A 10,001-nucleotide genomic window follows, 5' to 3' on the forward strand; every position below is an offset into this window, starting at 1 on the left:
TTTTTTTTTCTCTCTCTCTCAGAGAAAATACTATGTCATATATTTCATACATGTAACTTGTAGAAGTACCTGTCTTTTTTTCTGGCTGGTGTGTGTATCCACCCTATCTAATAATGTTGGTAAAGGAGGAATCTCTTAGCTTATGTACAAAGGGATCAGATGGAATGCATTTTTGTCGTCTTCCAGGTCTGTAGTCATTGTACATTTTGATGCAAGTCTTTTGAATACATTAGATTGATTCATCTGTTGTCTTACATGTAAATCACAGATGTTGCCAACTTTGTAATCAGTGATGTTTGCATTTCTCATGTTTTTGCTAGCAATTAAAGAGTGTGGTAATTTAGGTGTAAAGCACTACTTGAGATGAGATAGAATATTTTATTTATTCAGTTGTTGTGTAAAATATCAGTAGTGTCCAACATTTCCAAAGTGTCATGATACATAAACACTTTTCGAATTATGTTTTGAAAGAATTCCCTATGATATTACTCTCCTTGAGCAATTACTTCTGTAAATTAGATATAAGATATATCAGCACTGGCAAAGTACTGTCTGTTCTCTGAAATATACTGTGCGTTATTCTACCAACACCAACGGCTGAATACCGAGATTGACTGTTATGCCCCATAGTTTTCCTCACATTGTGACTACATTGTCTTCTAGTGAGAAATGCTGATACATGCTATATTTATGTCACTCCGGTCTTGATGCGGTCAGGGGTATTTAAACTGTAAGAAGAGAAAAATTACAAATCCACTGGCAGTGTCCAGAAACTTCCAAAAATTGTATGGGAGTTGATTTTCTTGGGGTATCATATCTTTCCCTCCAGAAAGAAATGTCATCTGCAACATTAAAACATTAATGAGGGGTTTATACTTGCAGTGCATCTTAATCGTCTATTCAAGCAACACAGTAAAATGTATCACTTTAAATGTAACTTCTTACCACGCCCTGACATGTGGCGCCCCTTCCTATCACGCTTTAGACTTCATTTTTCACAGGGGTTTAATCCATATATGTCACACTGTGTAGCACACTGAGGAGGTTGATGGGCAGCCTAAGTGAATAAGCCGAAAAGTAGGTAGTGGGGTGAGTAATTGGTGGCATCATGCCTTGTGTTGTTATAGGCATGGATGACTTTGTTAATGTGGCGTTTCCAGGCGTGCTTCTGCTCCTCTACCAGTGTTCGTGGCCTGGCTAGCAACGTCCCTTGAATTGCTCCACTTATCTGTTGCCTTGTGGATGCAACGGAAACATCTGGAGGCTGTGATACCTGAGAATTGTTGCAGTCCAGGGTTCATACACTTCCACATTTTCAAAATTCCCTGACTTTCCATGACTTTCCAGAGCAGAAAATGTAAATTTCCATGACCATTTTACACGATGTACACATCTTATTCTAAAGTGTGTAAAAATACGTCATCATAATACTAGGAAGCAAAACACAAAACAAGTGTGTATACTCGGTTATACACACTTATGCTTTGTTCTGAAAGAAGCTCCTTAAAGGGGAATTTTCCCCGAACGACAATGTGGATTAGGTGAGTAGAAAACAATTTTAGAAACCCAACAGCAAAATGTTGAGCAAATTTTGATAACCTGTTAACAAGAATTATGCAAAATTGTGTACAAATGTATGTTGCCCTCTTTGGACGGAACTATGCCAGAATATGTGATATCACAAGAGGACAACACTCCTTTGAATTTGTACATAGAATTTCACAATTTTAGTTTTTTTCTTGGATATCGATAATCCAGTTGATCAAGTTCAATAATAAATGTATGCACAATCATCTAAGCCCCACATCCTCAAGTATAAATGTAGAGGGAAGATGAATTTCCATAAAAAGTGAAAATTTCGTGAAATTTGTTTACAACTCCAATAGATGTAGTTGTCATGTTGTGACGTCACAAATATTAGCACAGTGCCACCCGAGAGGTCGGCATACAAGAAATTAACCTGAACTCTGAAAAATCATATCTCTTGATTATTTAATCCAAATTTTATTCACTCAATTTGCATAAATGCCTATGGAAGCTTCCCCTAAACTAAACCAGTATAAAAATATTAAAGCAATAAAGAGGCTGGTTTCTAGTAGTTACAACAAATTGAGTAAAGTACAAATTATGCCAATTGCTTAAAGGTAATCTGGAGTATCCACAATGTTGAAAAATCTTTTGAAAGAGTTCCTATCAGTTTGTTTCCCACCTGAAAGAATCTTATACAGTGTATTTGAATTGTTCCATGAATGTTTTGAATATTTGTTAAATTGAAGTTAAAACATGGCCTTAAATTTAGAGTTTGCCACTCTGCAGATATTCTCCTTTTATTACAGTTTTATATATGCTTTTCTGTGTTGGTGGCTTGGTGTTTGACCAACATGGCAATTTATTTCCAAATTTCTTTGAATTAAACATGTGCACCACTTTTCAGCAATATTGTTGTGTACCAGAATGTTATTTTATGAGAGATAAGCAAGAAAAGAATGACTTATGGGCAGTTTCAGTCAAAATGAAATCACAGTGCAAATACTCCTGATTACCTTTAACTACGTAATTCTTCAGTTCTACAAGCTTTTCGTCCAGTGTCTTCTCAATTTCACTCAGCTGCTTTTGTTTGTCTTTTGCACTTCTTCGCATACTGTTGGACTTTACTATGAGTGTCAGTTTGCCTGTTGCTTCAGCTTGAAGGGCAAAGTCATTTGCTGCTTTTTCAAGGGACTTGGCATCAGCTTCAACCCTCCTCTTTTTCAGTTTTATTTCTTCTATTTCATCCGACAGGCATTTTCTTTTTTGTGTTTTCTTCTCCTGGTCTTTCTGTTTTCTCTGCTCTTCCAGATGGGCATGATACTGCTGTCTTGCTCCTGCAGCAGCTGCTAACAGCTCCTGTGAGATGTTCACCCTACTCATTCCACCAACTGCCTGAATGTGGTCACAGATGATTCTCTTGGCTATATATGACCTTTCTGCCAGGTTGTCTGTCTCAACTTGTCGATTGACAGAAAAGCCACGTTCGACAGATGCATTCCCATGGGAAAGAAGCAATATCATCCGAACTACTTTCCAGAGATGCTGATATTCACTTCTACCATTCATCCTTTCATGAAGAAACTCATCTAGCCCTGACGATGAATAGTTGTAGTCTCTGAAGTCTCCCAAGCTATTGTGAACATCAGAAAGAAATGCTCCGTATTCATCTAGAATACAGTCACATGATGCTTCATTCACACGTTTTGTGTCTACAAGAACTTGGAGTGTTCTTCTCAGCTTTTGTTTATTCTGCTCATTCATGTCATTCTTTGCCATTTCACAAGGATCAAGGCATGCAAGATTTCTTGTGAGCTTGTACTGCAAAGGACACTTGGTTGTCAGTTTATCTACAAGGCCTTTGAGAAATAAGCTACACTGCGTTCAAAATTCAAGTACTTGCTTTTCGCTTGTTTTCTTTCCATGCAACAGATCTTTCACTGCTTTGTGCGCCCTGAAACCAACATCCACTTTTTGGTAGGAGCAGTGATTCTTCTTGTCTTTGACATCTATGCTCATCAATTTTTGTGCTGTCGTTGCACTGCTGAGAATCTCTGGCTTGATGAACCTCTGCATTAAATTTCTCATGGACGCTTGCAAATCCTTGGCCAGAAATACCATCATTGGTTTGTCTGTTTGATACAAAGTGAGGAATCCCAGTATCTGCCTAGCGATAGAAATGTAGGACATATTAGTTTGTAACTAATCAGTGGATCCTTGCATCCTTCTCTCACTGCTTGAAAGGATTTGTTGTCAGGTCTAGGTATTTGCAGTCTGGTGAAGAGTTCGTTCTCAACCTCATTGTGATGCAGGCATTTTGGAAACCCAAATTTCAAGATGAATTCATTGAAGATTCGGTCCGCGGTGGTCTTGCAGGACTTCTTGGTAGTTGGAAACGCTTGCGCAAACCATGTAAAGTGGTCCATTATGACCAGCACGTACTCCTCACCTCTTCAGCTGCATTCTAGGTGGAGGAGGTCTGTGCACACAAGTTCAAATGGTTCTCTGAGGTGGTGATGGAGACTAATGGAACTGTAGTGTTCTGAGCAGGCTTCTTTTGATTGATGCAGTGGCACTTCCTGGTGATGTAGGTCTCAATGAACACTACATAGTGGCCAGTAGAACCCCTGGCGGGCGAGGTCAATTGTTGTTTTTGTACCAAGGTGGCCCATCTTGTCACGTAGCTCTGTGCACACCATAGTCCACCATTTTGAGGGGAGAACCAGCCGTTTTTTTGTTTTTGTTTTTGTTCTCCATCTGAGAATTTCATCCTGTCCAACCTCTAGCCCTCTCCACTTCTCTACTCCACAAAGCATTATCGCTTTGGTCCCTTGGCTCTCATCTTTACATTCATCTGCACACGGCCACCTTGCTTTTCCGTAGTAAAGGAGCACTCATGCAATTTCTGGATCTGCCTGCTGTGCTGTCATCTTGTCACTCATGGAGAAGGAGGTCGCAGATTCTGGATCCGTGTCTGTCTGGGTGTCCAGCTCTGCAGATAACTCCTGGACCAGGACCATCTCGTCCTGGTCTGGTGAAGGGACCCTCTCACAGCAACTTTTGTAGTCATTGTGATTTCCTGTGTACATGTCTCCTGCCATGGTATGGTTGACAAAGGCATTCTCGATAGGACATCTGTATTGCCATCTTTCTATCCTGGTCTGTACTTGATCAAGTACATATTGGAAATTCTTCTTAAATGTCAAGTAGTTCAATGGATTTCCTTTGAATGGGTTTAGGTCAGGCCATGGTAGATGTTGTTGGGCGCTGAATCTCATGAGCTCACGGACCACTTGTGACAGAGCTCCATCTGATTGTGACACGTTTGGTGCAATGGATTCTTGCTGTGTTGGAATGAGTGGGGTGCTTGCTCTTGAACTGGCTTCACTGGGCTGCATATACGGAATAGAAGTTGCTTCTCTTTGATGTTGATTTCGAGATGAAGGAGAATCCAGGATGGGTGGCTTAATTCTAGGGCTGGCTCCGACAATCTCTTCATTTTCTTCCTTTACACTTAGCTGCGGTGTATGACCATCGGTTCGGAGCCTTGGACTGAACAGATCCTTATCGTCAATGGCATGTCCACTTGATATTGTCATTGCATGTAGATGTAGTTGTGTTGTGCGTTTCGTCATATCAGTGACAGCAGTAGAAAATCTATCACTAAGATCTTGCATTAGTAGCAATGCCAGTGGGTGTTGACATGTCCCAGTTCATCATACCTTCCTCATGTAGTATCTCTAATTCTGCCTTCAGCACAGCTTCATTTTCCTCCTGTTCTAACCTTGCTGTCTCTTCCTCGTACACCTGTCGCTTCTTCAAAAGCTCTGCCTCACTCTGGGCTAGCCTAATTTCTTCTTCCGCTTCTTCTAGCTCTAGCCCTTTCTTTAGCATTTTCCTTTTTCTCTCTATGTCACTCTTTATTTTCATGGCAGCCAATTTCGTCTTTATTTTCTCTCTCCCATTCTTCCTTTACTTTTACTTGTACGAGAGTAGGTGTAGTCTTAGTACTTTCAGCCTTGTCATTGCTCTCTGAACTGGATGAAGCAAGGTCATCCATTTTATTGGTGCTAGGTGCATTTATATTTATTTGCAGGGTCTTCTCTGTGCTGCCATCTTCTTTCCTTCATCAATTTCGGCATTTCAACATTCTCATCCATGTCACCTTCATTCGTTTCTGCACCGTAGATCAAGAGTCTGGGTAGGGTTCTATCTAAATTCATACCTGTTTGACGTGGACGCTACCTTCTGAGTAGAACGGTCGTTTAGACCCTATTTTAGACGACTGTTACTTGATTCATTCCCTTATTCTTCACAGCTGAATCCACACTCACACAGAGACCTGCTATCACTCTTTGTTGTTAAGATAGGGTGCCGTCCATATTCAGTTGTACTGCATGTCAATAAGTAACGGGAGCAGTTCTTTATTTCCTTGCATCTACTCACATTGTTCATGTATGTACATGGCGTTGTATCCCTCCTACCTCTGTGTGACGTTCCAAGTCTATGGAAGTCTATTGCGTACGGAAATCGTGTAGTGCATGCAATGACTGTTCGATCATTCCTCATTCACATTACGCGTCGACGTAAGGAAGACGATCATTACAAATCCGTCTAAATCTGTACAATCTCTTCATTGTTTTTACAAATGTAGAGTTACATTATATCAATGCTGGTCAAGGTATCATTCTTGGTCAAATTCACCGTTTATTTGACACACGATGTATCCATATTTCACGCTTTTACACGAGAAAGTACAATGGTAAAAACAGTGAAGATGCTCTTCGTTACCAAGACACTCATCCAGGTATGTTGTCTTTCAATCAAACATATGTACAATGATGGCAATGATGTGAAAACGTATCAAAGTACATTTTGGACACTACACTGTGTCATTGCATGGTGCCAGGACATTCAGAATGATGTCTTTGTAGGTGGCAAATAAGTTTGTCAGTAGAAGCATGACTGTGTTATGAGGAATACATATATTGTCCGTATGCCTTATCATGTTAAGTGGAAACATGGGGTTACCCAAAGGCAATTATGATAAAGAAGGTTGATCAGACCATCTACTGGAAAACAGCTCATCCCAGCGTGGTCCAAGCTGTGGCATTATACTTGGAGCCTGAGTAATATATTTGGCTTATTATATTTCTAGCAAGTATGCAGTAGCATATTGGTCAATACACGTACAATGAATTGTATTTTGATACAATGTTGAGTGTTGAGAGGCTGCTCGTTTATTTCTTAATTGGGGTTAAAGAATGATTTAAGTGGTTCATTCAGATTCAGGCTGTGTGCATTAGAACAAGTACAGTGCACTCCAGTTATAACAAACATGGTTATAACGAAATTCTTGTTACAACGTAGTCAAAATTCAGGCCACAACATTGTCCACTCCATGTATTTTTATTGTTTATTTGTTAGGTTATAACGAAATTTCGATTTAACGAAAGAAAACGGGTGCCGAGGACTTCGTTATAATGGGAGTCCACTGTACCCTGATACAATCTTCTAAGAGTTGAGATAGTAATTGTGATATGTCGATGTGCAATTTTAGCATATGGGTCTACTCGTGAATTGCACACTGTTTGTGTGTTGATAATTTGAACAGACTATGCAATCATGTCATGGTTACTGTGTGAATGTAAATGGGATCACTTCTGATGATTAAAAAAAAAAAAAACTGTAAAAAGATGTAATTTTTGCCAGACTCTCCTATATCATGCAGTCTGCATCTTTCTGTTTTGTTCTGTGTGTGTGTGTGTGTTTTTGTAACTGTCTCCATTTTAGTCAGGAAGTAATGGGTGCTACTGAAATAGAAGTGTTCTGTCACAACATATTTAAGTTAACTTTGATAAACCAAGTGACAGCACAAACAATGGTAACTGTTTCATTAATATTGGAGTTTAAAAAATGAGGTGTAGGGAATTTCTAAATTTCCAATGTTTTCAACAGTTCATGCAAACTTTACAAAGTCCTGTGAACGTCCCAAAAGTCCTTTAACAAATGTCTGATCTGGATGAAATCTCTACACTGCACCATTTTATGTTTGACTTTACTCCTATCAAAACCAATTTGAATATAGTGTTGAACTGCACTCTGATTTCAATTCTTATACAATTTGCAGACTGTTGCTGTCAAACAATAATTATGCAGGGTGATAAATGCTTTGATTGATGACCCCATCATTAGTTAATTACTTTCACTATGATATAAAATGGCCACCTCCTGTGACACTTGATGGTTTGTAAACCATTCATCACAGTACCTGTATTTAATTCATATCTCTTGGCATCTCTCTCTCTCTCTCTCTCTCTCTCTCTTTCTCTCTCTCTCTCTGTTATCTAATGTGAGCATATTTCAAAAGCTCCCTCTTAGAGGGATGATATAGTGTTGGTGGAGATGATGATTGGGCTTTTAACTTTTTGCGAGATACTAAGAAAACACTTATGAAATAGTACAGAGCATACCATTTTAAGAGGAATTCAAAGTTTATTTGATGAAAATCGGGTCTGGAATGACTGAAATATCCAAAAACAAAGTAAAACAAAGTGATCATAATAAATGGTGGGTCCCACATTTTATTAGAATCGCTCTGTTTTGGATATCTCAGCCATTTCAAAACCAATTTTCATCAAATAAATGTTGAATTCCTCATGGAATTACATGTTCTTTCATATTTCATAAGAGGTTTCTCATTATCTCACCAAAAAATGTTAGAAACCTGAAATTAGGTCTCAACCAAAACTATACGATCCCTTTAAGAAAATGGATTGTAGAAGATGCCTTCATTTGTAGGACTGTCAGGAATGCAATATACCTCCTGTACTGCTTAGGAAATTTTTAGCCCTCAAGATGCAGGGATTTCTATACTATAGACCATACATCATATTGCAAGCTGAGAACTAGAAGGGCTTTATCACAATTTTGGTTGGTATGAGTTATTGGTGTCATATTGTAGAGCTCAATCTCCTGCACATTATGGTGTCAATATAAAATTATTTCTATTTTCAGTAAAATGTTCAAAATTAAAACCACAAGGGTGCTATTTTACCCTATACTTGGAACAATACTTTAATATAAATCTCTTCCCTCTTTTGATAACCTTTTTATTTCATGAAAATTGATTGTTTTATTCTATTTTTGCTCATTTCTTAGAACACGCTAGTGCCTTTCTGGTTCTCAGTTGACGATATTAGGTGCCTATGCTACTGATCACTGCATACCCTCATTCAGAAATTTGCATAATATTCACACAGATAAAGGAATCTTGCACAGAAGAAGTATTGGCAATAGAAGACATGCAGTTTTTATTTCTGTTGCACATATTCATTACAACAGCAAATCAATACCAAAGATTTGTAAAAATGGTGTTGAAAATGTTTGTACAAAAAAAAAATGGTAAAGGTTGTAGCACTGAAAGATACATGATGTGATGAAATCGAGTATAAAAATCAAATACACATTCTGTACATCCTTTTAAAGAAAGAATGTGCTGTGGGCATGATCAACATGTAAGACAGTGGTGCGAGCATACAAGTATGGCAAATATTTTGATCTGGTTATATCAAAGAGTGAACATTATGCATGAACATTTATCAAGCGATGTTGACATGAAATACATATGTATATTCAATGCTGTACATATTTCACCTTCAGACAAAAAAAAAAAGCTTCACTGAAATTTGTTCCTGTTTACATGCTTGCTATAATCAAGATTATCTTGTGATACATGTCTCACCAAGAGCCAGTAATCTGGATTACTACTGGCTTATTATAGTCGTCAAATGCCTACACATACTGAACATTACAGCATTGATGATTTTATGGACTCCCAGCACCCACATCCAAACTGATGTAGGGCAATATCAAGTGATCTGCCCTAAGACACACATATCATTCCCCCACCCCCTCCTCTCCCATTCCCCTACCCCCCCCCCCCCCCCCCCCCCCCCCAAGCCAACAGGCCAATGACCCTGGCTTTACATCAATGACTATCATGAATGTCAGGTATGTATTAGTTGTCAATTCAATACCAATGTACCAGGAAATCATCTATACAAAACATACACAGTTGGGGGAGGGGGGTATAATTTGACCAATGATGTATGAGATGCTCTTTTTAACATCTGCCATGTACCCCCAATCGATTCATCAGGGAGAGTGATTGTGATGTAGCCCATGTGTTAACGTTGAGGCAACAGAGCCTCAACAAAAGCTACATTGACCCATTTTGTGATTTCATTCTACATCACAAAAAGTCATATTTCACTCTTCAAGAATTAGTTATAAAATGCATCATGTCATTCCTTGAATAAACATGTTCAAGTGCATGATGCCAGCTATAGCAGAGTATTGAAGCCATGAAAGAGAGAGAAGGGGGGGTACACATGTAAACAGCATATTCTAGTTTTGGAGTGACAGCTGCAAACAGGAAAGTGGTGCTCCCTGGTTTCAAGTATTAAAAGTGA

This window comes from Diadema antillarum, unplaced genomic scaffold (assembly GCF_040938485.1).
Source record: "Diadema antillarum isolate AM-2024a unplaced genomic scaffold, OU_Dant_1.0 scf00000003, whole genome shotgun sequence".
Classification (NCBI taxonomy): domain Eukaryota; kingdom Metazoa; phylum Echinodermata; class Echinoidea; order Diadematoida; family Diadematidae; genus Diadema; species Diadema antillarum.